The 17,108-nt window shown below is 39.0% G+C and overlaps 1 protein-coding gene across 1 annotated transcript in view; it reads right to left on the bottom strand.

The window, feature by feature from the left end:
• The window catches only part of LOC141566416 (HLA class II histocompatibility antigen, DRB1 beta chain-like), a 94,674-nt gene that overhangs the window by 40,078 nt on the left and 37,488 nt on the right, over nucleotides 1-17,108 (bottom strand). The window lies entirely within an intron of this gene.

The raw sequence follows: 17,108 nt of genomic DNA on the forward strand, positions 1-17,108 counted from the left end.
ATTCAGAATCCATGTTCTTTTCTCTGAATGTAGTTGGCATTTTCCATCTTAAGTTTTTTTAAACTGTCTTGGATCAGTATTTTTCTGAAAAGAGTCTGCCATCGTTGATCATCAAACAATTATGTTGTTATTGTGTACAATACTCTCCTGGTTCCACTCATTTCACTCTATATTAGTTCATGTAAGTCATTTTTTTCTGAAATATGCCTGCTCTTCATTCCTTTTTCTAAAATCTTATTTCTTCTTTTAATATTTTACCCAGTTACATTCAAAACAATTTTTTAATTAAAAAAAAAAAACTTTTACAGCAGCTAGATGGCACAGCAGACAGAGCTCCATCCCTGGCGTCAGAAGGACCTGAGCCCAAATCCAGGCTTAGACACTCAATAACCCCCAGCTATATGATGCTGGGCAAGTCACCAATCCCAATTGCCTCACAAAAAAAATACTAAATATTTTTTTAATGAGTAAGGATTATTAAAAAAAAAAAAAAAAAAGCTTTTGAGTTCCAGATTCTCTCCCTCATCCGCATCCCTAGTGCCCATTAAGAAAACACATATGATATACAAAAATGTTTGTAGCAGTTCTTTTTGTGGTAACAAAGAATTGAAAAATGAGTAGATGCTCATCAATTGGGGAATGACTGAATAAGTTGTGGTACATGAAGATAATGGAATATTATTGTCCTGTAAAAAATGATGAACAAATTGATTTTAGAAAGGCCTGAAAAGATGCTGAGGGAAACAAGCAAAGCCATTTAACATTATACATTATAACAGCAAGATTATGACTTTGGAAGACTTGACTCTTCTCAGTTGTTCAGTGGTCCAAGGCAATCCCAATAAACTCTGAATAAAAAATGTCATCTCCATCCAAAAAAAAAGAACTCTAGAAATTGAATGAAAATCAACACATGCTATTATTTACTTTTTTCTTTTTTTTCTTCTGTTGTGATTTTTCCCTTTTGTTCTGATTTTTCTCTCCCAACATGAGTCATAAATAAATGTGCATTTAGAGGCAGCTAGGTAGCACAGTGGATAGAGCACCAGCCCTGAAATCAGGAAGACCTGCATTCGAATCAGATCTTAAACACTTAACACATCCTAACTGTGTGATTCTGGGCAAGTCACTTAATCCCAATTGCCTAAGAAAGAAAGAAAGAAAGAAAGAAAGAAAGAAAGAAAGAAAGAAAGAAAGAAAGAAAGAAAGGAAGGAAGGAAGAAAGAAAGAAAAGGAGAAAGGAAGGAAGGAAGGAAGGAAGGAAGGAAGGAAGGAAGGAAGGAAGGAAGGAAGGAAGGAAGGAAGGAAGGAAGGAGAGAAAGAGGGAGGGAGGGAGGGAGGAAGGAAGGAAGGAAGGAAAGGAAGGAAGGAAGGAAGGAAGAAAGAAAGATGCATTTAAAAAGTTAATATATATGTACAACCAGAAAAATAAAACAATTAATTTTTTAAACCACATGTGAAGTTATGCAAAATATTTCCATAAAAGTCATATTGTGAAAGAAAATATAGCTCTCCTACACTATTAAAAAATTCTCAAGAAAAATAAAGTTAAAGAGAGAGAGAGTATAATTCAGTCTGTATTCAGATGCAGCCTCTTCTCTGGGGATAAATAGCATTTTTCATCATAACTCCTTCAAAGTAGATGTGGATGATTGTATTGCTGAAAATAACAATCATTTATAGCTAGTCATCCCAGAACATTGCTATTTGTAAACAATACATTTCACTTTGCTTGAGTTCATGGAGGATTTTCCAGGGTTTTGGGGTTTTTTCCCCCAACAGCATTCTGCTCATCACTTCCCATAGGAAAACAATATTCCATAATTAATTTAACCATTCCCCAGTTGATGGGCATCCACTCAATTTCTAATTCTTTGCCCTGAGAAGAGAGCCACTACAAATACTTTTGTATTTATAGATCATTTTCTTTCCCCTTCCCTTTTTAAAAAATCTCTTTTGGTACTCTTTCCCAATAGTGTATTGTTAGATCAAAGGCTCGAATTTATAACCTTTTGGGCAAAGAGCATATCTTTTGATCATTTATCAATTGGCGCATGGCTCTTACTTTTTATAAATTTGACTCAGTTCTTCATGTTTGAGAAATAAGGCCTTATCAGAAAAATTTGCTGCAAAATCCCTTTTACAACTTTTATTCCTAACTCTATTTTCCCACATTTTTCTATTCTCTCTCTCCTTTCACCCTGCCTATCCCCAAGTGTTTTGCTATGACAACTCCTTCCACCACTATGCAATCTCTTTTAGCTTTTTATTGACAAAACATATACATGGGTAATTTTTCAACACTGATTCTTGCAAAAACTTCTGTTGCAACTTTTCCCCTCCTTCCCTCCATCCCCTAGATGTCAGGCAATCCCATACATGTTAAACATGTTAAAGTATATGTTAAATACAATTTTTGTATACATATTTATACAGTTATCTTATTGCACAAGAAAAATCAGGTTTAGAAAGAAGGTAAAAATAACCTGGGAAGAAAAACAAAAATGCAAACAAACAACAACAGAAAGAGTGCAAATGTTATGTTGTGGTCCACACTCATTTCCCAGTGTTCTTTCACTAGGTATAGCTGGTTCTGTTCATCACTGATCAATTGTAACTTATTTGAATCCTCTCGTTGCCAAAAATAGCCACTTCCATCAGAATACATCTTCATACAGTATTGTTGTTGAAGTGTATGATTTCCTGGTTCTGCTCATTTCACTCAGCATCAGTTGATGTAAGTCTCTCCAGGCCTCTCTGTATTTATCCTGCTGGTCATTTCTTACAAAATAATAATATTTCATAACATTCATATAGCACAATTTACTCATCCTCCAATTGATGGATAGTCATTCCATTTCCAGTTTCTAGCCGCTACGAAAAGGGCTGCCACATTTTTGCACTGTGGTTTCCTTTTCCTTCTTTAGTATCTCTTTGGGAGATAAACCCAGTAGTAACACTTCTGGATCAAAGGATATGCACAGTTTGATAATTTTTTGAGTATAGTTCCAAATTGCTCTCCAGAATGGTTGGATCTGTTCACAACTCTACAAACAATGCATCAGTGTCCCAGTTTTCCCACATTCCCTCCAACATTCATCATTATTTTTTCTTGTCATCTTAGCCAATCTGACAGGTATATACTGGTATCTCAGAGTTGCCTTAATTTACATTTCTCTAATAATTAATGATTTGGAACACCTTTTCACTTGAGTAGAAATAGTTTCAATTTAGTCCTCCGAAAACCGTCTGTTCATATCCTTTGACCATTTATCAGTTGAAGAATGGCTTTATTTCTTATAAATTAGAATTAATTCTTTATATATTTTGGAAATGAGGCATTTATCAGAACCTTTAACTGTAAAATATGCAATCTCTTTTTATAATATTAGCTTTTTATTTTCAAAATACATGCAAAGATAGTTTTCAACATTCACACTTGCAAAATCTAGTTCTAAATTTTTCTCTTTCCCTCTCCCCTCTTCTCCTAGGCAACAAGTATGTATGTTAATATGTGCAGTTCTTCTAACTATATTCCCACATTTATTATGCTGTACAAGAAAAATCAAATCAAAAAGGAAAAAAATGAGAAAGAAAAATAAGCAAGCAAACAACAACAAAAACAACAAAAAAAGGTAAAAATGCTATCTTGTGACCCACATTCAGTCCCCATAGTCCCCTTTCTGGAAGCAGATAGATTCTATACCAGTACTGAGTATGTTATTTTTTTCTTTGAGCCAATTATGATGAGAGTAAGATTCGCTCTCTCATTCTCCTCACCCTGTACTCTTCCACTGTAAAAGCTTTTCCCCCTTTTTTATGGAAGATAATTAAAGCCATCCCACTTTTCCCTTTCTCCTAGTACATTCTTCTCTCATCCCTTAATTTCACCACTTATTTTAGATATTATACCTTCATATTCAACTCACACCTGTGCCCTCTGTCTATATATATATATATATATATATATATATATATATATATATATATATATGTTCCTTTAAATTACCATAATAATGAGAAAATTCTAATAAGTTATAAGTAACATTCTCCCATGTAGAAATGTAAATACATAGATCTACTTAATTCTGTTATGGTATCACTTATTGATTATCTCCTTATGCTTCTCCTAAGTCCTGTATTTGAAAATCAAAATTTCTATTCAACTCTGAGCTTTTCTTCACGAATGTTTGAAAATTCTCTATTTCATTGAATGTCCACCTTTTCCTTTGAACTAACTATATTAATTTTTGCTTGTAGGTGATTCTTGGTTGTAATCGTAGTTCCACTGCTCTCCAGAATATCATATTCCAAGCCTTCTTGTCCTTTATTGTAAAAGCTGCCAAATCTTCTGTTATCTTGACTGTGGCTTCACCATACTTAAATTGTTTCTTTCAGGATGCTTGTGATATTTTCTCCTTTATCTGACCATTACAGAATTTGGCTATAATATTCCTGGGAGTTGCCATTTTGGGATCTCTTTCAGGAGGTGATCAGTGGATTCTTTCCATTTCTATTTTACCCTCTGATTCTAGAATATCAGGACCATTTTCCTTGATAGGAAGATGATTTCCAGGCTCTTTTTTTATCATAACTTAGAGATAGACCAATAATTTTTTAATTATCTCTCCTAAAACTATTTTTCAAGTCAGTTGTTTTTCCAGTGAAATATTTTACATTTTTCTCAATTTGGGGGGGTTTTCTTTATTGTATCTTGATTTCTCATAAAATCATTAGTTTCCATTTCACTCAATTCTAATTTTTAAGCAATTATTTTCCTCAGTAAGCTTTTGTACTTCCTTTCCCAACTGACCAATTTTGCTTTTTAAGGCATCCTTCTCTTCATTGGCTTTTTGTATTTCCTCTTGCACCACTCTCAATTCTTTTCTTCTATCTCTCTTATTTGATTTTGAAAATTCCTTTTGAGCTTTTCCATTGCTTGAGCCTAATTCTTATTTTTCTTTGAGACTGTGGATATAGGAGCTTTGACTTTTAATCATCAGAGTGTGTGTTTTGATCTTCCGTATCACCATAGTAACTTTCAATGGTCAGAAACTTTTTTGTTGTCTGCTCATTTCCCCAGCCTATTACTTGGCTTTTAACTCTTTGTTAAAGTAGGGCTCTGTTTCCCTTGTGGAAGGTTCATTGTCTCAAGTTGTTTTCTGTCCTGGAGCTGTTAGGAGTGCTCATATCCCATTGTAGCTGTAAGATCTGGTGTGCTAAAGCAACAAGAGCTCTACTTTGCTGACACTGGGCAGAGGATGTGCTGACACTGCCTGCACTTGGACTGTACTTGGTAACCCCATTGTTACAGACATTCTCTGCTGATCTTCTAAGTTGTCTTTGGGGTCTCTAGGCCGAGATGTCCAGAAGCCATCAGCATCACTACCAATTCTTCACCTCACTGACATTGGGGTTGGATCTAGGGCAGGGGCCAGGGCCAGGTGTATGAACACCCGTTTCTGAGCTACTACAATAATTTCCTACTGCCTTATCTCTAGTTTTTCTCTCTTCCTCACAACTCATCTTGTTTACTTATTTGACAAACTGCCCTTAAATAACACATTTATTTTGTAAGTACCATGATCAAGAACTTATAATGGCTCTCCATTACTAATAGTATCCAGTGGCAAATTCTATTCCATGCATTATGGGTCAACTATAATTTGAGTTAAACTCCCCTCTATCTTTCCTCACTTATTTCTTGCAATTGTTTTATAAGAAATGATGAGCAGGCTAATTTCAGAAAAGTCTGGAAAGACTTTCATGAACTGATGCTACATAAAGTGAGTAGAATCAAGAGAAACATTGTACAACAATGACAAGGTTATGTAATGATCATCTGTGATAGACTTGGGTTCTTTTCAACAATGAGATGATTTCTTAACACTTCCTAGCTGTGTGACCCTGGGCAAGTCACTTAACCCCAGCCTCCGGGGAAAAAAAAAAACCAGTGAGATGATTCAAGGGAATTCCAATAGACTTGTGATGGGAAGAGCCATCCACATCCAGAGAGAGAACTATGGAGACTGAATATAGAATAAAGCATAGTATTTTCACTTTTTGTTTTTTGTTTGCTAGATTTTTTATCATTTTTTTCCTTTCACATTTTGATCTGATTTCTCTTGTGCAGCCTGACAAATATGCTCAAGCAAGGGTGTTCACAGAATCAGGATTATTGATGTGGAACTAAGAGAGACCTTGAAAATCATCTAGTCCAAACCCGTTATTTTACAAATAAAAAACAAGTCCACAGAGGGAGTAACTCAGCCTGGGTTACACAAGTAGCAAGTGATAATGGCTGGGATTAGAATCAAGGTCGTCTGACTCCAAACATCAGTCTTGCGTGATGGCAGCAGAACCAAAAGTATCTAAATGCTAAGATAACAAGGGGGAAGCAGCGACGGAATAGAGGATCTTGTCCACAAGAGCAGAAATAATATCACACTTCAAGGAAGCATTTCCCCTAAAGCCTAGACTTCTCTATTATTTATTTTCATTTCTCAAAAGGTCTATGATTTCGTCATGATATGATCCTGACACAATGCAGAGCACCATGCCCACACCTATTTTATCACTTGCTATGGCCAAAACAAGCCATGATCTTTAGGCTTCTTTCTCCTGAAAAGTACTGGTTGATCAATGGAGGGCAGACACTGTTTATCAGTAGGACTGACTTTAATCCCTTTCCAGCTTGGTAGAATCCCATGGAGCACATCTGTAATTTTTTTTTGGGGGGGGGAGATAAGGAAGGCCATAATATTAAAGTAAAGTATTTTGCTTTGATTAAATCATGATTAATTTACTTGATCCAGCTGACACATAACCTTTGGTACAGAAAGAACTTGCAATATGATCTTAGACCATTGCTAATGATATTTGGTTTTGTTTGTTCTTTTTTTAAATTGGGGCTTGCTTTTCATAGTGGCTAGAAACTGGAAAATGAACGGATGCCCATCAATTGGAGAATGGTTGGGTAAATTATGGTATATGAAGGTTATGGAATATTATTGTTCTGTAAGAAATGACCAGCAGGAGGAATACAGAGAGGCTTGGAGAGACTTACATGATCTGATGCTGAGTGAAATGAGCAGAACCAGAAGATCATTATACACTTCAACAATGATACTGTATGAGGATGTATTCTGATGGAAGTGGATATCTTCAACATAGAGAAGAGCTGATGCAATTCCAATTGATCAATGATGGACAGAATCAGCTATACCCAGAGAAGGAACACTGGGAAATGAGTGTAAACTGTTAGCATTTTTTATTTTTCTTCCTAGGTTATTTTTACCTTCCGAATCTAATTCTTCCTTTGCAACAACAACAACAATAACAACAAAATTGGTTCTACACATATATATTTTATCTAGGATATACTATAACATATTTAATATATATGGGAATGCCTGCCATCTAGGGGAGGGGGTAGAGGAAAGGAGGGGTAAATTCAGAACAGAAGGGACTACAAGGGATAATGTTGTAAAAAATTACCTATGCATATGTATTGTCAAAAATGTTATAATTATAAAATTAATTTTAAAAATTAAAAAAATAAATTGAGGCTTGGATAAAGTACACTTTAATATTCCAGTTCTAAAATGGTGATCTCCTGGCTACATTTAAATGTAATTTTTCCTCTTAAAAGAGTTTTTTTAACCAATGGGAAATGAGCAGGAGGCAGCATCACTTGTCTCTAGAATGCAGAGACATGCAGAAGATCCCAGCAGCAGGTCTGCCTGCAGTAGCCAAGATGATTTTCTGTGAGGAGAAATGAAGTGGGAGATCTAGAAAAAACAGGATTTTTGAATTCTGAAAAGGAAATGGTATCCAGGTTATAGAGTAAGAGTCTCCACTTGGGTGGGAAATATGGTTTTCAAATGATAATGGAAAGAGCTAGAGAAGAGGTCTCTGGGTCCTGCTGAGTGTCATTGGAAAGTCCCTTGGCCAGACCACAAGATAAAAATGGTCTCTCCCTTCTGGTCTAGCAGTGGTGTCTGTGGTCAGAGACACTGAATCTCATACTCCAGTTATTCTCAGTCATGGGGTAAAAAAGAAGCAGTGGAACCCACCAATAGATTCAGGGCTCTTTCTGTCACTAAGCTTGGGAACAAAATACCCGAGTTTCAGGAAAGAACTCTCCCTTTCAGCTCCTAAGAAGAATCCCATTTTGCAATATAGAGTCTGGGGATTAATTTTCCACTATGTGTATGAGGCATGAAGGACTAAATTAGTTATCCACTTCTTAACTGTGGGCTGAATTGATTCATGACCAGAGAGCTAAGGCTGAAAATTTGAAGAATCCCAGAACCAAGACACCCTGAAGTCATTTTGTCCCTGAACCATATATTATATATAATAGATAAAAGATAGATAGATTTTTAAATGTCAGTGGGATATTTTGAGGAAAAAATATAATCTCCAGAGAACTCTAAGATAGAGTCAAAAATGCTAAGATAAAAAATAGATAAATAGACAGACAGATTTAAAAACATCAGTGGAATATTTGAAGGAAGAATGTAATCCCCAGAAAACTCTTAGAGTCAAGGATACCAAGCTGTCACCTGCAGAAGAGGACTTCATCTTGGAATCCTGGAGAACCTGAGAGAATTGTAGATCCTCATCCTGTGAATGTTAGAGAAACTCTGACCCATACAAATAACAAATTGTAGGGATATAGTTTTCATTATATCTGTTTCTCATCCTATACTGCCACCCCTAAGCAAAGCTGCCAGTTGGCAGCTGTTTCCACATCCTGCAGTTTTAGGGCTCTTAGTGCTGGATATGAGACCCTTTTGTGCCTGGATATACAACCTCTTGCTTCTCTGAAAGGTTCTCTATGAGAGCTCCTGACCAGATTCATCCCTAAAGTCTGCAAATGTTTCTGTCTCCTTTTGTCAATCAATCTGTCCTGGAAAAATGACTAATTATGATTTTTTTTCTTGTATTTCCTACTTAATATTTGGTCTGATCAGTTTTTTTAATGTGCAAAAATGTTTATAGCATCTTTTTAAAAAAAAATAATTATTTTCAAAATGTATTCATAGAGTTTTCAGGATTTACCCTTGCAAAACCTTATGTTGCAAATGTTTCTTCTCCCTCTTTCCCCCCACCCCTCTCAGCAAGTATTCCAAAATAGGTTAAACATGTACAATTCTTCTATACATATTTCCCCAATCATCTTGCTACACAAGAAAAATCAGATCAAAAAGATAAAAAATGAGAAAGAAAACAAAAATAAGCAAACAACAAAAAAAAGTGAAAATACTATGTTGTGAGCCACACTCAGTTCCCCACAGTCCTCTTAGTGCAGATGGCTCTCTCCATCACAAGACCATTGGAAGTGACCTGAATCACCTCACTGTTGAAAAGAGCCATGTCAGGTCTGATCAGTTTTCTAGATTAAGCAGCTAGGTGCCTCAGTAGATAGAATACTGGAGTGATAAAAACCCATCTTCCTAAGTTTAAATCTGGATCTGAAACCAATTAGTTAGACCAAAGTTAGATGACTTTGCCTTAGTATTTCCCTTAGTTTCCTCATCTATAAAATGAGCTGGAGAAGAAAATGAAATCTAGTGTCTTTACCGAGAAAACCTCAAATGGGGTTGCAAAGACTCAAACATGAATGAAAAATGACTGAACAGCGACATTTTCTAGATGTAGCTATTAGATGGGGAGGGTCACTTTATTTCTACCTGCAATTGGTTCAGCTCATCAATGATCTTTTAATTATCAAATATGGTATTCTTCTCTCATTATAATTCTTAATTTCTCTGCATCATTTCACACTGTTGATTACTCTTTCCTCCCAGATACTCTCTCTTCTCTGAGTTTTTGTGGTACTATTCTCTCCTGTTTCTCCTACTGGTCTTCTTACTTGATAAACATCTATAAAAGATCCCTGACTACTATGTACCCCAAAACTTTGTGCTGAGCCATTTTTTCTTCCCTTTCTATCCTCCGATTTGATGACCTCATCAGCTTTCAGGATTTTAATTATCACAGTGCCAGTCTTTCTCCTGAGCATGGGCAAATACCTACTGGCACTTTAAATTGTATATCACATAGACATATCAAACCCAACATGTTCAAAGCAGAATTCACTATCTTCCTTCCAAATGCGCACTTCTTCTAAACTTCCATATTTCTATCAAGGACAACACCATCCTTTTTTTTCCCCTAGTTCACAACTCATCGCTAACCTTGCTCCTCATTCTTCCTTGTCCCATACATACAATCACTAGACAAATGTTAGCATTTTTGCATCCCTAATATCTCTCTCATCTCACCCTTTCTCACTAAGCATACAGCCATACCCTAGTTCAGTATTTCATCATATCACCTGGACTATTGCAATGAAATAACCTCCCTCACCAATTGCTCTGCTTCAAGTCTTTCCTTCACTCCAATATTTCCTCCATACAGGTCCCAAAGTTATTTTCCTTAAGCACAAATATGATCATGCCATTTCCTTACACAAAAAAATCCAATGGCTCTTTATTGCTTCTAAGATAAAATACAAACTCATCTATTGATCTTTTGAATCCTTTCAGTCTAGTCCCAACCTTCCCATCATTCTAATGGTCCCTTCCTGCCCCCTATAATCCAGCCAAACTAACTTTCTTGCTGTTCCTTACACATGGAATTGCCTTGCCCAACTCCATGCCTTTGGATGGTGAACCCCCATTCCTGGAACTTACTCTCAAATTCCACCTACTTCTTTTATGATTCAGCTCCACCACCAACTTGCACACAGAACCTTCATTGGTTACAACTGGCAGTGCCCTCCCTCCCTAAATTACCTTTTATTTGTTTTGATTCTCCATTATATATACTTATAAATACGTAGATGCTATAAGTCTCATAGACTAAAAACTCCTTGAAGGCAGAGACTATTTCATTTCCATGTTTAAATCGTCAGCATCTAGCTGTATCTAGCACACAGTGTTGTTTAATAAATACTTGTAGAAGAAAAATAAAATGATAAATGTTGGAGGGAAAAACTGGGACACTAATGTATTGTTAGTGGAATCATGTAATGACCCAACCAAGGTCTACCGCCCTCAACATAACCCCCCTCAAGCAGTTAACTCTTAAATTCTTTTAAGAAAAAAATTTTGGGGCAGGGTCTCTTATTTGAGAAGATTTTCTCCAAGGATCTTCAGAGTAGCGGGGTCCCCTTGTCTTGTTCCCCCCTCAAGCAAGTCACCTCCACATGCATGTGGGAATAGGGGCAATGAACTCCTCTTAACTGCTTCGAGCTGACAAGGGTCGTAGAGATTTGGGGTTCATGCCAGGAGGTGAGGCGTGAGGTGTGGGGATGGCAACAGGGCATCTAGGGGTGTCCCAGTCCGTTGTCCCGTCAATTTTCTCCAGTCTGAAGTCCAGATGAGAATCCAAAACTTGAAGCCTAGAGAAAACAGATCTCGGGAACAGATTAAAAGTGGGGTGTCATCCAGGGCAGAGATGGTGACACCTGGAAATGGGGAAATATCTCAGATCCCCTCTGTGGGCTGCTGGTAAAATGCTAATGGCCCATCTAGTAAAGAGAAGTAGGAGAAAATGCTGAGAAAGTCAAAGCTAATCTCCTCTACTGTCTTAGAATATCAGCTATAATTACACAGTTTTAACCACTCCCAACCCAAATTTTAACACAGTAATAAATAAACCCAGACAAGGTTTAAAAGTCCTTCATCAACCATTCCTAAAGTCCTCCACTTCAGCCCAAAGTTCCCGAGAAGCAGAGTTTAGTCCATTGTCTCTTCTAAAACTGCTGCAGGCTGAGAAATGGTTGGAGGTTCTCGTTCCATGGGATGGGTCTGCTGTGCTGACAATCAAAGCTGATCTAGGTCCCAGAAGCAAGTCAATATTTGTAATTTGACCAAACCTAGAGCATAAACATAAATCTAACAAATAAAAGATTAGTTTACAGGTCAGGCTGTAACAGCAATTAGGTCTCACAAACTTCTGTTAATTGACCTCTTATCTTTTAAAACCCTTAAAAAAGCAAAGCACAAATATCCAGTAGCAGATAAATGACCAGGCAAAAAACTTATTTGCCCAAGTATTTAAGATACAATGATTGCATATAAAACAACTGAAAATAGCAAGGCATGACATAATTACATTCTATTGACCATTGCTCTTATCATAGAAATCAGTTACATGAGGAAAAAATGCAAAAACATAACTATAACATGAGCAGTTAAAACTCAATTATTCCATTAACTGCCAGAGAGTGGATCTTTACAATTCCCAAAAAGTATTAACTAATTAACTTTAAGCTCAAGAAAATTTTTATCTCCAATAATAAATTCCATTCATCAGATTTCTGATAAATTCTAAATATTTATCATAACCTTATGTTGATAACAATAAGGAATTTGTCGCAATAGTTTCACAAACAAACAATTATCATATTCGAATAGATGTTTCATAAGTGAGCATTTTGCTTTTAAAATACCCAATACATAGAAAAATATCCCAAATTGCATATTGTCCTTAACAGAAACACTTTCAAAAAAAACTGAAAAAAACCTATTATTTTTGAGGCTTTTTAAATAATCTCATAATGACCCAATATAATCTTTAAACTTATACAAAATGTCCAAATACCACATATAAGAATTCAAGAAGTTCTTAATATAGCAATTAAACTTTTCACATTTATGACCATATTTCACAAACATTAAAACCCATTTTGTATCAAGAAACAAATATTCAATCAATTAATCTAAATTTGATCCAGTCTCTTTAAATCACTCTTTTGTTGCTACAGCAGCAACTTGACCAAAAAAAAAAAAAAAAAAAAAGGCAGGAAACACCTGGGGGGGAGGGGAGAAAAGTAATCCAAGTGCTCACCCTTCCCCTATTCAAAAACATTTTTTTCCTTTCATCCTTCCATTAAAACTTTTCTTCTTGTAACATACCTTCTAATACCTTGCAAATCTTTAATTGCTCAGTCCTTCTCCCTTCAAAACCTGTAAAATTCACACTGTATAGCGTATAACCCGAATCAAACCCAACAATTTTTTCCTTTCTGAGGGTTTGCCTCACTGCAATTAGCAAATCTCTCTTTTAGCAGTAAATGCATCAATATTCAAACAAATTCCAAGATCTTATACTCAGAATAAACAATCTAATATGCAAAGACAACAGCCAATTATATTTCCCATAATCAAATGGTTTTCTACTGCTTGAGTTTAGATCAGATAAGGGTTTATGGCCTTTACTCTAGCAGGCTCTAAAGACTGCTTCTAGGAAAAAACTTTCCTGTCAGTTCAAAATTGCCAAGTTCCATTCACTTACATTAGTACAACAGGTTAAAATTTAAAATCACAAATAATTAACCAGTTCCCAAATTTCTTAATCCTTGTTCTTAAAACTCCCATTTCCTCCCAGATTTCACAGAGAATGTGAGAGAGTGTGGTGATTATTTGGAGGTTTTAATCAGAGAGAATTGAGCTCCTAGTTTTCCTTTATCAAATTCCTACCCATCAATAGGCTAAGATAGGAAGGGATACTTGGAAACATGAGGTCCTCAAGCTGGCAAGGCAGGGCGGGGTTTCCAAACAATTTTTCCTTCAATTCCAGTACCTTTGGGGGATGGGCGAGTAGGATCTGAATGGAGGAGTAGAACCACAGAGGCTTCCCGTCTGAAAAAACGAGATTGGCGTGCCTGCTAAGTCCAAATTTACCCCGGGCAGCTTGGCTTTGCTGATAGAAGAAGGTGGGCCTGGTCCAGGGGCACACCACCTCAAGTCTGGAGAGGCCTGGGGGGTGAGGCTGGAGTCCATGGTCCTTTCCTTCTCTGGGCAGTCGCTCTTCCAGTGTCCTTCCCGTTCGTACTCAGGGTAAGGGCCAGAGCCTGCGGGCAATTCCTCGCCCAGTGGCTGACGGAATCTGAAGCACAAACTTTGGGGCCCTTGGAAGATAGCGGTAGCCAGAACCTGCGCCTGCTGTCTGCTCCTTACTCAGACCCTTCCGTCCTCCTCCCAATCCCTATATGCCCCAAAGGCGACTTCTGATAATTGAGTCGTGGAATTTTGGGATTCTAGAGCCAATTTCTGCCAATTTAAAGTCTTATATCTGGAGAAGACCGAATGAAAAAATACATTGAAATGGCAGCAATCCCCTCTAGAAAAGTGGGGTGCAGGTTAGTGAATTCTCTAATAGGATTCTTATCAGCTGCTTGCATAAGCTTCTCATAATCTACCTGCTTTGTATTCCCCTTTTCCATTCCTTCAATGGGATGGGTTAAAAGATGATCCCTCATCTCTGTATCACCACTCCTCTCCTCTCTGTTCCCACTCCCCTCTTCTATGTCCCCACTCCCCTCTTCAGAGTTCCCCCCGAGTCTGTGAAGGGAATAATAGCAAGGACCCCCATCTGGTACCTCCCAGTCATGTTAGCCACAAACCTTGGCGTTAGCTCCCGAATCATTCTTATCTCCTGTATTGTGGGATAAGAAGAGATAACATCTCCCCAGGACAGATCGCTCTGAAAAGGAACGGCTGTAACCCCCCCCCCCACAAGTTCCATTATGCGGGAAAAATCCCAAGAAGGGAGGGACCTTTGCACTCTAAGCGTTTCCCCCAAAGAGCTGGCCATTTCTCTCGGAGGCCAGGCTTAGAGATCGCTAAACCAGAGTCCTGGGCCGCAGATGTAGTAAAGTCAGGCTGCGTGGGAGGGGTAGGAGGCTCTGGGGCAGGGAAACCTGAGTAGGAGCCGGGAGGGAGCAGGGTGAGGAGGAAGGGTCTCCGCTTCTCAGCCGAGAAGGGCAAAGCATCAGAGTATTCCCGGAGTCCGGCTCTGGGATTAAGTTCTGCTGGAGATCAGTGTCTCTCCCCAGTTCCACCTCAGTAAACTTAGGCAGAAACATCCGCAAGTTAACCGCGATTTGGGATCCCTGCAGAGGGCCCAGAAAGCTTGCACGTATGCAACTTCTGACCATTTACCGAGTCTTCTGCAATATAGATCTAATTCCCTAGTAGTAGAGAAAATAATACATCCGCTAACAGGCCAGGCCTCATTGTCACCCAGAATATAAGAGGGCCATACCTCATTGCAGAAGTGAATAAGACTTTTTAATTTGAAATCCTTGAGGCCTAATTTTTCCTGTTTCTCAAGAGATATCCCAGAGGTGAGTCTTTAGGGATGGAAGAGAAGAGTTGACCCATTTTTACCACTACACAAGCCCGAAAATTTCCACTTTTATAGCGCAACCTGATCAGACGTCTCTGTCAGGTCCCACAAATATTCCCCTTTTCTATATAGAGGAAATATCTGCCCAAAAACAGAATCCATTTGCATCTAGCGTCCCAGATCAAACGATTCCCAGAGCTCTTTCAGCTCCCCGCAGTTTAAAACCAGTATTTTCTGGAGATTTTGGTTTTAATCTGCCCCCAAGCTTACAAAAGGGAGAATTTCCAGCTTACCTCAGTAAAAATTACCTCGAAAGATCGGGCCACCAAATGATGAGGAGTAAATGATGAGGAGTAAACTGAGGTCTAAACGGAGATGGGTCAGTTCCTTTTCTCTCTCTCCTTCCTTCCCCAAAGTAACCAAGGGCGGGGTCGGCAGCAAATGAATTTGCTACTTAATGCTGTATGGAAACACAGTCTTTATTGATTAGAATGGAAAGGGGGGGGGGGCAAAATGGCTGCATGGTACAAGGCCCATTTTGCAAAGAATAGATTTTTGAGGACTCTGTTTTATACAAGAGCACAATCATTCAGATGCAGTGATGTACAGAGGTTTCAAAGGGTGATGCAAATAAGATAAGGATTCTCTTGTTGTCTTTTGGGGACAGATAGAAGTCTCTTCCCGAAAAGGAATTTCCTGCTGGCATTTGGTCTGTTTGAGCAGATTAGAATGGGGGCTGTAAAACCCCGGCCAGCTCAGATAGCCCAAACTAGTTTGAACAGATCTTGTATCCAAGGTCCAAGTCCCAAAGGAAGTTGGAGATCAAACAAAGAATATCAAGGGGCTACGGCCCTCAACATGACCACTAACGTCAGTTAAGCTGGAAGGGGCCCCAGCTGGACTCATATCTCTAGAATTTAAAATGCTGCCTCTGTTACCTCCCCTTCAGATACCCCGGAGTACACCTGGGAGCCCATGGAGGACCTGAAGTTTCTCTTCCACAAGAATCCTGAGAAATCTCTGCAGAAGGAAGGGTGGCATTGCCTATAATCTCCTCCCCTCCTCACAAGGGGACTCCACTCCTGCTGCTCTTCCCAGATTTCCTGGTCTTACTCTGGGGGCCCTCATCGGGAGGGAGACAACTTCCTGGTCAGACTAGGGGAGTCTGCGGGGAATGGGGGTGTCCAGGACTGCTGGGTGTCCTCCCCACCCCCGGCATGGCCCACAGATGCGGCTTAATTCACTCTTTGCAAAGGTCCCATTCCCACTTGTCATTGTCTCCTCCCTGGACCCCTCCCCTTTTGTACTGGCCAACCCTCAGGGGAATCACTCTGACCCCGCTGTCCCTTGCTGTCCCACTGGGAAGGATCTTGTACCCACACATCACCACAGAGACAGTGGCTGTCACTGATTCCCAGGTTTACATCCCTGAGGTGGGGACACTGACCTGTACCTCCAACACTGTGGGGGCGAGTGTGAGCTCTCTCAGAACTGCCGCAAGGTCACCTCAGGGACGTGCACCAGCTGCACAGGAGGGTCACAGGCCAGGTGCACCCATGATCATGCATCTCCCCCGAGGGTAACTGTGGGGAACCCATCCCGGGATTATCCTGCAAGCTCCTTCCCAGTGCTTCTATGGCCCCTCCCTGACAGCTCCTCCATCACCTCCTGAAAACTAGCATTCTGATGGACAGATTGCTTTGTGACTATGCTCATCCATGGGGCCGAGCGACCAGGAGAGCGGTTACAGAACCCAAACTCAGGTACCATCTGTGCACCAAAGGGATGTGCTTTCCTCTGCAAAGTGAGTCCCCCATCCCCCTCCAATGTCTCTAAGAGTCTTGTTAGGAGGAATGCCTCCAACTGGGACCCTCCCCCCTTGTGATTTTCCCCACCAGGTACCAGACTCTTTTCAAACACTAAGGATCCTGCTCCCTGGGCTACTCAATTACCCCTTTCAT

The sequence above is a fragment of the Sminthopsis crassicaudata genome, chromosome 4, assembly GCF_048593235.1.
Source record: "Sminthopsis crassicaudata isolate SCR6 chromosome 4, ASM4859323v1, whole genome shotgun sequence".
NCBI lineage: Eukaryota > Metazoa > Chordata > Mammalia > Dasyuromorphia > Dasyuridae > Sminthopsis > Sminthopsis crassicaudata.